The sequence below is a fragment of the Camelus dromedarius genome, chromosome 6 (assembly GCF_036321535.1).
Source record: "Camelus dromedarius isolate mCamDro1 chromosome 6, mCamDro1.pat, whole genome shotgun sequence".
NCBI classification, from domain to species: domain Eukaryota; kingdom Metazoa; phylum Chordata; class Mammalia; order Artiodactyla; family Camelidae; genus Camelus; species Camelus dromedarius.
Window position 1 is genome coordinate 82,663,559 of NC_087441.1, and position 11,683 is coordinate 82,675,241.

Below are 11,683 nucleotides of genomic sequence, written 5' to 3' on the forward strand. Positions count from 1 at the left end.
AGAAATTACAACAAATAACATAGAAATACAGAATATCATATGAGAATATCATGAAAAACTACATGGAAAAGTGGATAACCTAGAGGAGATGGACAAGTTTCTGGAAACATACAGTCCACTAAGACTGAATCAAGAAGAAACTATCCACTTGAACAAATGGATCACTAGGAATGAAATTGAATTAACAATAAAAACTTCCCTACAAATAAATGTCCAGGACTGGACAGCTTCACCAGGGAGTTCTATCACACATACAAAGAAGAACTCATACCAGTCCTTCTCAAACTCTTCCAGAAGATTGAAAAGAAGGAATATTCCCAAACTCATTCTATGAAGCCACCATTACCCTGATACCAAAACCAGGCAAAGACACCACCAAAAAAGAGAATTACAGACCAATATCACTGATGAACACAGATGAAAAAATACTTACCAAAATACTAGTTAATAAAATCCAACAGCACATAAAAAAATAATACATCATGCTCAAGTGGGGTTCATCTCAGGGACACAAGGGTGGTTCAACATATGAAAATCAATCAATGTAATACTTCACATCAACAAGAGAAAGGACACAAACCACATGATCATCTCAATAGATGCAGAAAACTTTTGATAAAATTCAACAACCATTTATGATAAAAATTCTCACCAAAGTGGGTATTGAGGGAACATATCTCAACATCATAAAAGCTATATATGACAAACCTACAGCCAGCATAGCACTCAATGGTGAAAACCTCAAAAGATTCCCACTAAAATCTGGGACAAGTCAAAGATGCCCACTATCACCACTCCTATTCAACATAGACTTGGAAGTCCTGGCCACAGCAATCAGGCAAGTAACAGAAGTAAAAGGGGTCAAAATTGGAAAAGAAGAGGTAAAAGTGTCACTATATGCAGATGACATGACAATATATATAGAAAACCCTAAAAGGTCCACACAAAAACTACCAGAGCTGATCGAAGAATATAGCAAAGTAGCAGGTTACAAGATTAATGTTCAAAAATCAGTTGCATTTCTTTACACAAATGATGAATCAACAGAAAAAGAAAGTAAAGAAACAATCCCCTTTAAAATAGCACCCAAAGTAATAAAATATCTAGGAATAAATCTAACCACAGACGTGACAGAATTATACACAGAAAACTATAAAGCATTGGTGAAGGAAATTAAAGAAGACTTTAAAAAATGGAAAGGTATCCCATGCTCTTTGATTGCAAGAAGCAATATTGTTAAAATGGTCACACTGCCCAAGGCAATCTACAGATTTAATGCAATCCCTACCAAATTAACCTGGACATATTCCATAGAACTAGAACAAATCACAATAAAATTTATATGGAACCATCAAAGACATAGAATTTCCAGGGCATTACTGAAGAAAAAAAGAAAGAGGCTGGAAGAGTAACTCTCCCAGACTTGAGACAATACTATAGACTTACAGTCGTCAAGACAGCATGGTATTAGTACAAAAACAGACATATAGCCAAATGGAACAGAATAGAGAGCCCAGAAATGAACCCAAATATTAAGGTCAACTAATCTTCAACAAAGGAGGCAAGAATATACAATGGAATAAAGACAGTCTCTTCAGCAAGATAAACATAAGACAAGATACAATAAAATTCCTAGGAGAAAATACAGGCAAAATATCTGACATACATCTCAGAAATCTTCCCCTAGGGCAGTCTACCCAAGCAATAGAAATAAAAGCAAGAATAAACAAATGGGACCTAATGAAACTTACAAGCTTCTGCACAGCAAAGGACACCTTAAGTAAAACAAAAAGACAACCTACAGAATGGGAGAACATTTTTGCAAATGAAACTAACAAAGGCTTGATCTCCAGAATATATAAGCAGCTCATATGACTTACTGAGAAACAACCAAATAACCCAATCCAAACATGGGCAGAAGACCAAAACAAGCAATTCTCCAAGGAAGATATACAAATGATCAATGGGCACATGAAAAATGCTCAATATCACTAATTATCAGAGAAATGCAAATCAAAAGTACAATGAGGTATCACCTCAAACCAGTCAGAATGGCCATCATTCAAAAATCCACAAATGACATATGCTAGAGAGGCTGTGGACAAAGGGAAACCTCCGACACTTCTGGTGGGAATGCAGTTTGGTGCAGCCACTGTGGAATAGGTATTGAGTTTCCTCAAAAGACTAGGAATAGAATTGCCATATGACACAGGAATCCCACTCCTGTGCATATATCCTGAAGGAACCCTACTTCAGGATGACAGCTGCACCCCAATATACATAGCAGCACTATTTACAATAGCCAAGACATGGAGATAGCCTAAATGTCCATCAACGGATGACTGGCTAAAGAAGTGGTATATTTATACAATGGAAAACTACTCGGCTATAAAAACTGACAATATAGGGCCATTTGCAGCAACGTGGATGCTCCTGGAGAATGTCATTCTAAGTTAAGTAAGCACCGTAACAAGGAATAAAGAGAAGTTACCTCTAAGTACAGTTATTTTGATTAAAATATACATACAGAAAGCAAGTCACCCCCACGACTGCTGCCAGGAGGAGCATCTGAATGTAATAGCCCAGCCCAAGCAAAGTAGATTCCGACCTTCTCTCCGTAGAATTTCCTGCAGAAAGACAGAAGGTAGTTTCAGAAGAAACACATATTCACTCTGTAGCTTCATCCTCATGTTAATTTCTTTTTTTTTGTTTTTTGGTAGGGCATAATTAGGTTTATTTATTTGCTTTTTAAATGGAGACATTGGGGATTGAACCCAGTACCTCATGCATGCTAGGCATTCACTCTACCACTGAGTTATACCCTCCTTCCATCATACTAATTTCTGATTCTAAATCAAGGGGGCTTTAAGTTTAAACCTCTGACTCAATTCACACTTAAAACATATGCGTTTTCACAGCAGCCCCCAAATTCTACCGTGAAATAAGAAGTATTTTACGTATCATAGAAATACAGATCACTGGTTCACCTGCTGAAGAGAGATAAATGAGAACAGAGCAAAGGAGGGGACGAGGCCGACTCCGGAGCAGATGCAGGGGATCATCACCACTCACTGGACAGTCTGGCACATTCAACAAATCCCACCAAAGATCATTCTTAACAGGCTTGACACAAGTGGACTTCAACTACTGGCTCAGTCATCTGCGTCTGCCTTATCTCGGGAACTTCCCTGGAGCAAATGCAACGTAAACCACAGATAATAAGGAAATGGCTGATAATGATAACAACTGGGAGTGCAATGTCTCTCTGACAAAATATTTATAAAACTCATGTGGGAATGGGAGAGGGCAGGAGGGATGTGGCTGAGTAAGGAACTGCCCTGTATTCTTTGTATCTAGCATGTCGGCTGTTCCTAGGTTTCAAAAACCCTTCAATGTTACTCAGTTAATCTGGAGTAGACGGAACAGGCCAGGGAGGCAAGATTAGAAGAAAGGAGGCAGGGCACGAAGCGGTGCCAGGCTGGTCCTGAAAGGGAGACAGACACAGACAGGCAGACACAGAGGGCTTAGGGATGAGGCGGAACAATGAGGCGGCGGCTCAGTTGTGTTTGCTGCTGCTGATACTTCCCTCAGCTGGAGCACTGCTGACGCGGCAGTGCTGGGTAAAACCTGTGACTTTCCTCAGCTCTGAGTTCTCTCGGAAGCTTCCGGCTCAGTCTGGAGCTGAGATGAGCTCCGAGGGCCTAGCCTAGGGGGGACTCAGCTCTGAGAACAGCCTGGAGTCCTGAGAAACTTCACGCAGGAACCCCTAGGGCTGGACCAGCGCTCACAGGTCTGCTGTGAGACCAGCTCCATCGTCAGAGACCTGGGCGTGGACCATTCCATGGGGAAAATGGCTGAGCCCGATGCCAAATCAGATAGGAGGGACAAAGTGTGTTCATTCTCATGTGACTGGTCTTTATGGCCTGGCTCACAGATGGCAGGCTCAGGATGGTGTCTGGCAGAGAAAACCCTGGCAATGGGTTTGAGATGTCTTGGACTCTTTCTTGTTAAGCTTTTTGTAATACATTCTTATCAACTATCCATCCTGAAAATGCCACATTCAAAACTGAAAGAATGTTAGAAGTTGCTTGCTCCAACTGGCCAATGGTAAACACACCCTGCTACAGTTAGAGAGCTGGTCAGGCAGCCTCTGCCTGCATATTTACAATGACGGAGAGTTCATTACTTCCAAAGGTTACATGTCGGCAAGAATGTCAGAAAGAATTTTTGAACCTTAAACAGATGTCTGCCCCCTAGTCCTTGCTGAAAGGCTAGAAATAATGAGGATCCCTTCAAATGTAGTTTTGTCTGATTGTTATCTCTCTGTGTCAAAAACACCCCAATTCTTAACATCAATTTTTCAAAATTCAGCTTTGATTTCTTTTTATCAAACTTATACCATACATTCATTAAAGAGTCAAACAGTTCTCGAACACCGATTGTAAAAAGGAGCAGTTCCCAACAACCAACCCATTTCCTGGTCAGAAGCAACAATGTTCAGCTCCTACTGCTGACTCTTGGACTAAAAACTCCCTATTTCTGACTAATATCCTTGTAACACAGCCTACTGACTTTTTCAGCTTTATGTATCACCTATTTAACTTTCTATTTTGGAAAATGAATATTAAGCTCTCTTTCAAACCACATCTCCTCTACACACCCAAACCTTCATTCTTCCAACCTTTTGATACAAATACATTATAATTTTGATCAGCTCAGTATCCTTGCTTTACATTATTAGGACTCTGTACAGACTGTTCACAGCTGTAGCAAGTTGTCTGCTAGGCTTACTTTTTTATTCCCTACTTTGTTTTTCCTGGAGTTAATAATTGTCTTGGTGGTTCATAGCTTAGATTTCTCTGCGCTTAACAATTCAACCCCATACCTTCTCCTAATGAATAACTTTCTCAATACTTTCCAATTCATTGTCTACAAATTTCATCTCCTTGAATAAATCTCTTCAGATCTCCTTCAACCTGGATTAACGACATGCTAGTCTTGTCACAGAGCTCAAGGGGCCACTAGTGGGAAGCAACAAGGGAATACATGGACCAGGAGAAGGGAACAGATCAACATAATTTCCTTCACAAAACATACGTAAAATAGTGGGAAAATTGTTTTCTTTACAAACACAAACACACACACCAACCCCAAAAGCCCATAAAGAATGATTAAATAGCCATCAAACCCATTGCCCTGCCATCAAATTCTGTATAATATAAAACAAAAATAACAGAAGGAATATACCATATAAATATGAATCTCAAGGGGGATGGGGTACACTCAGTGGCAGAGTGTGTGCTCAACATGCATAAGGTCATAGATTCAATCTTCAGTACCTCCATTAGAAAAAAATAATTAGAAACAATAGAAAAATGTATCAACTTTAAATATTTACAAATATATAAACTTCCTCTTTTAAAACTGTGTTCTACAGGATAACTCGGGTTAATGAGAAAGTGCCTCTTTATGACTGTGATCCTGCTGATAATTGAGGGAGGAAATTAGAGTATGACCACATGAAATAAAATCCCTTATGAAATAATGATCCCGGGTGACAATCATTATTGGCTGCTGTCATCACGAAAAAGAGAGTCAACTGGACATTATGTACCTTATGACAGGAGTACAAAACTTCATATAACAAATATTCTTGCACAAATTTGAACCTCGATCAGATCAAGCTTTTAGGGGAGGATCAAATCACTTAGCTAAAGCCAATACATAGGATGGAGAAATAAGTCTAACCACAGGGGAGAATGAAATCAACCAAACAGGAAATAGAGAAACCCCTCAGCAATTTCAAGGAAAATGAGAAACAGAAAAATTATAGATTAGAACCCACTTGAGAGATATGCTAGCTGCAATGTGTGAACTTAGTCTGGATCCTGATTTCAACCCCAAAACTGCTTAAAAGTGTATTTTTGTGACAATCAGGGAATTATTTTGTAACCCTAAAAAAAAAAAAGGAATATTCCAATTGTATTTGAAAGAGACCTTGTCATTTCACTAATGAAAGGTTAAGCTATGTAGGATTGCCTTCAAAATGATCCCGAAGTGGGGGAGGGGAAGAGGTGGAGATGAAAGATGCAACAACAGTGACTCTGAGTTGATAATTCTGGAGATGGGTGACTGATACAGACAGGCTGGCTGTGCTGTTCTACTTCTGTACGTGTTTGAATCTTTCCATAAAATGTGAAACAAACAAAAAGACTTCAGTGATTTAAAACCCTCACTTGGAAAGTTAAGAGGTTTTCCCAAGTAGGTGGGCATCTGAATGGGGCACTGAGATTAGGAAGATCAGGCACCTGGCTCCAGGCCGACCTGGGGCTACCTTGACCCTTCTCTTCCCCTCACCATCCACAGCCAGCCCATAGCTGCATCCTGTCAGCTCCACTCCCCAAACGCATTCTCCCTGGCTCCCACCATCTCTCATCTGGCCCACCCCAAGAGCCTCCGACCAGGCCTCCCTGATTCCTGGGTCCCTGCAATTCATTCTCCACATTATCTTTGCAAAATGTGAGAGAAGATTACCTTAGTGCTTAAACTATCATGACTGCTTCTCACTGCACTTAGAGTCTACACTACTTTCCGTGCTCCTGATGCCCTTCTAAACCTCACGTCTCATCACTCTCACCAGCGCTGGCTCCAGTATCTCCTCAAACCTGCTGAGCACATTTGTGCCTCGGGGCAATGGACAAGCTGCCTCTATTCCTGGGGTGACTTATCCCAGATCCTCAAAGTCCAGCCTCCTTATCACCATCTCAGCTCACATGTAACCTACTCAAAGATAGCTTTCTTGACTCACTTCCCCCCAAGTCTCCCATCTCAACACTGTATTATTTCCTTCATTTCAATCTGAAATTTTTTCCTTATTAGCCCGATTATTTTTGTTTGCTCAGTTGTCCTTGGCCTCCCTCCTCCCAGCAGCCTTGCACAAACAGCATAAGCTCCCGGGGAGCAGCCGGCTCTGATGCTCTGAGAATACACATGCTGAGCGCGACATTACAGTCACGTGGTGTAGTGAAACGGTGTCGAACAGCAGATACAGCTAAGCAGTGAGAATACTTCTCTTATTTTATAATTTAAGTGAAACCTAACATTTACTCCTGTTTAATGAAGAATTTGGTAGGTCTTTGTTCCCAGTTCCTGGATGGCAACCCCTAAAGCCTTGAAATTTCCCAAGATAGGAGTGTCTTTACTATACATGGTGGACCCTTGGACGGCTTGTGTTCATGAGATGACTCAGGATGGGGACTGGCCAGCCAGAGACACCAACCATGTGATTAGAGGAGTGGGGCTTTGAGCTTTGTGACAAGTGACTGACCATCAGGAGAGGTAGGGGCTCAAATGTTAGGGCTTTGACTTACAGTTAGTGTTTGGGGTAGCCATGTCAGTAGTGACCCAATAAATCATGTCTTTGTAATAAAGCCTCCAGTAAAAACTTGGGGCAACAAAGCTCAGAGCTCCTGTGAGCTTCCTGGTTGGTAACACTCTTGGAGGACTGTCACACTCAGAAGCCATGAGGGCAACCCTGAGCCCTTCCCACTGGGGTGCTCTCCACAACAGCTCACCTGATGAGATCTAAGGGCTGCTTCTTGTCTATGCTTCGAGGAGGAGCACATTCCCTGTACAGAAGGCCCTGTTCGCTGGGGCAGCTGAGGTCCTCTGATGGAGGCTGAAGTTGCACTGGGAAGCAGAAGCAAACAGGTGAGCGTCACTGTCACCACGTGTTCACATGTTCTGCTAATAAAATGTGGTGCTAACACTTTGTGGTCATTTGTAAATAAGGGGCCCTCCTTTGCCAGAAGGGATGGAGGTACCATATAATTTTTCATAATTCTCACCGAGGATTAATACTAACCCCTTGAGGGTCATTTGCAAACGTGGCTGGAAAGGAACACTTGGATGTTACAGTCCTGGGACCACCGTGGGTACCTGGTGAGGGCCTTGCAGATGCTTAATGTCCTACAACAGGGCCAGTCTTCCACAGCAAAAAAAACTACGCCACCCAAGTGCCCAAACTGCTTCAGTGGAGGCAGCAGCCCCCTCCTTGGACACCCAGAGGAACCTGGACTCTGGCTGTTTAGGGGCAGGGTCAATTCTAAAACCCAGGCTTTTTTGTCCCCACAATTCAGTAGTTATTCGGTGACAGCACATGGAATATAAACAATAAAGAAACTTGACATGATGTTATATATTTAGCTTACTCAAGAAACAAAATTTAAATCCAGTCATTCTCCTTCCCACCTGACCTACTTTCCTTTCTCCTGTACTAGAACCAGATTATTACCCACCCAGCCTTAGCATGGGTCCTGACTCCACTTACCTCCCTCCCAAACACCACATGAGATGATTCCTCAGCCTGGATGTGGAACCAGCAATTACAACAGGCTTTAGTGGAAAAGAAATGGTTGTGTGCAGATGCCAACTAAACACTGTAGAATCCTGGTGTCCCACATTAGTAATCATGACAGCTGTTTGCAAGTGTCCCCAAAGTTCATTTCAGACTCTCACTGCTAATTTTGCTGGGATATAAATATAAAACATGTGGACTGCTGGGCTGGACTGCTATGCTGAGTCTCTGATCCAGGAAGCTCAGTGTCTGCTCCCTGCAACCAGCTCCCTGTTCTGTTCATGCATGTGCATCAAGCAGCTGTTTAGTGTCCATTTTAATATCTTAGACAGTGCATTTCAGTATGGTCTTCATCCACAAATACGTGTACCACACAGTAGTAATGATCAATCTCAGTCTTTGCTTTCTTTTGTCTTAGAGAGTCAGATAAACGGATAGCAAGGTAACAAAGTCATAGAGCGCTATAATATAGTATTTCCTTTATTTCAATGACAGGATTTATTTAAAGAGCTTAGATATAACATCTTTGCATTTATGGCATCATTTAGCGTCTGAAGCTCTTACATTTTACAAACTTCATTTCATGCGAGATGTTGTCAGTTAGAGAAGTGCTTCTGAATTTGAGGGGTTGCTGTCATCTCAGATGGAGTCCCTAAAAAATGTCAAAACTCTGCAGTATTGTCATCATGACAAGAACTCAGACAGATGAAATTTGGAAAGCCCTGTGATTTACTAGTGCACAGACAGAAAATGGTATTTCAGAGGGAAAAAGCCTGAATTACAGAAAATGATAAATGAAATGGTCTAACATGCATTTCCCTTACAAAGAACTAATACTTCTTTGGTTGATAATAACATCTGTCAGTAATTATGAAAAGAGCTGGCAGATGCATAGTACTTACTATTAGCCAGGGCTGTTCTAAAATTCAAGCAGATTCATTAATCCCCATAGCATCTCTACGAGGTGGGTACTATTATTATCCCCATTTTATTGATGAGGAACTTGATAAACACAGAGGCTAAATGACTTTTACAAGGTAGACAGCGAGAAACCAGCACAAGTGTTCCAGCCTGAGTCTACGCTCTTGGCCACTTCTATCTTTTTTTTTTTTTTTTGGTGGCAGGGAGATAATAAGGTAATTCTGATGGGGGTGGGGAGGTAATTAGGGTTATTTGTCTATTTTAGAGGAGGTGTTGGGGGCTGAACCCAGGACGTTATGCGTGCTAAACATGCGCCCCATCACTTGAGCTGTACCCTCACCTCTCGAGTCTATGCTCTTAGCTGCTAATCCACACTGCCCAACATGGTAACTCTGGGGGAACTACAGTTCATTCATTCACTCACTTGTTAAACTCAGCCTTCCTGGTGCCTGGGATTCAGCAGTGAACAAGACAACATGGTTCCTGCCCTAAATGGGCTTGTCGACTCCTGACATATTATCTTCATTTTACCCAGGAAGAAACAAGGTCAAGAAGACTCACATTTTCCTGTTAACACCGGAGGATACATGAAGTGCTTTATTTCATTTCTGCCATTTGACTTACACCATGGGAAGGGAAAGCTGCCTTGCAGATCCCGGAGCTCACAAGCCTGTTAATCCTGATTTTTTTTTAAAACTGTCCCTTACTTGATACTTGATCTGAGAAAGGATGAAGTAAACCTAAATAGATTCTAAGAGAGCATGCGGTTTATACAGGGTAAATAACCAGCCACTGTTTACTATCCTAACAGGAATCTGTAGGCATATTTCTTTTCTTTCTCTTTTTTCAATTTTATGGGCAGCTTTTAAAAACCAAACCAAACCAACAATACCAAATCACTTATAATTCAACAGCAGGTTCTAAATCACCCCCAAGACAGCAGCTAAACTCGGTTTAGACTTACAGTGCGGCTCCTGGTGGTTGGATTGATGAATGTATCTCTATCCTGAATATAAAAGTCGTTCACGCAGCTCTTCTCAAATAGGGCAATGAAAAACTCTTGTTCCGGTTGTTGATACTTTCATCCACTTGAAGGACTTTCATAAAACAGCTGAAGGTATCAAAGGCTGAGGACAGGGTTTTCAGATGATTGGGATTCAGAGGCAATTTTATGTACAGTATCTCAGTGTATGTACAGAGCACCTCCCACAGGGTGTGTACATTTGCAAATACAAGCTTGTCATCCAAAACCTATATTGGGAGAATGAAAACACAAACCAGGAAACTATTTTCACATTTTTAGTACACAGATTTTTCTTACATTGCTGGTAGTTATAGCACTTGTGCAAACACACACAGATATGACACTGGTAAAAGTGAAGATATAATAAAAATAGATTTGCAAACCATCATATATTTTTGCCTTAAAGTTAATTTCTTTGTTGAAATTACTGAAAAGTTATTTAAAATCCTTTCAATTCATTCATAAAATAACCAATGTTTTAGATGAAGAAAAGTAAACTTGTTAACTTTTAGTCCAAATTAGTAACTAAAAATAGAAACACGAAAAAATTCTTTGCAGGGGCATTGTAATGACAATTTTTTAAATTTCTTAAACCTAGGACTATTTACATATCTGTTCAATATAATGTTAAACAGCCATTAAAAGGGATTTAAAAGAATTATATTTATTGATATGGAATATATAATAAAAGGAAAAAGAAAAAAATGTGAAATAATTATTTTCATTTTTGGAAGGGAAAAATATCTACATTTGAACAAAAAAAATGTTTAGAAGGATTTTAAGATTCTTTATGTATAACTAAGGTACAGATGATTTTTAATTCCACTCTTTTTAATTCCATTGGATTTTCATTCCAATGTTCTTTCATTTTCAATTTTGGGGGAAATTTTTATAATAAAAAAACTTTAAAATTGTTCTTGCATAAATACATTAATAGATATATTTATGACTACATTCTCTGGCTATTAAAAAAGATCTCCTAGCTTTGGATCTGAAACATACATTCCATAATGCAGATTCTGAGTGACTCGCCTCCCAGTCCAGAGCGAAGGCACGGCTAGGGTGACATGTTTCAAATATCATTCCAGGGAACATGCAGGCTCCCAGCCAACGGCTGCAAAGGGATTGACACTGATCTGCTTGCTCCCAGCTGCAGACCATCTCAGATGAGTTTAGATTCATAGGCTCAAGTTTTCTCTGTCAAAAGAAATCAGAAAATATTAGGCTTTTACTTTCACCAAGGGAACAAGAAGTTGTTTGATTTTCTTTTATAAAAAAAAAAAAAACAACAAACCAATTTGAACCTGAAGAAAAGACATTTGCTCAAAATACCACAGTAGCAATGAAGGTGCTCTGGCTGGCAGGGACTTGTTGGATTCCTG

General features: G+C 40.4%; 1 long non-coding RNA gene across 2 annotated transcripts; it reads right to left on the reverse strand.

Moving 5' to 3' along the window:
• Positions 1 to 582: 582 nt before the first annotated feature.
• LOC135321516 (uncharacterized) lies at positions 583 to 10,519 on the reverse strand. Of its 2 annotated transcripts, none has more exons than XR_010381349.1 (3): positions 10,242 to 10,519; positions 7,575 to 7,689; positions 583 to 2,627 (listed from the first exon to the last, which is right to left on the reverse strand). It is a non-coding gene; the product is annotated as an uncharacterized LOC135321516 (long non-coding RNA). The 2 variants fall into 2 exon arrangements; XR_010381350.1 differs by lacking the exon at positions 10,242 to 10,519 and adding an exon at positions 8,921 to 9,446.
• Between the last annotated feature and the right edge of the window lie 1,164 nt (positions 10,520 to 11,683).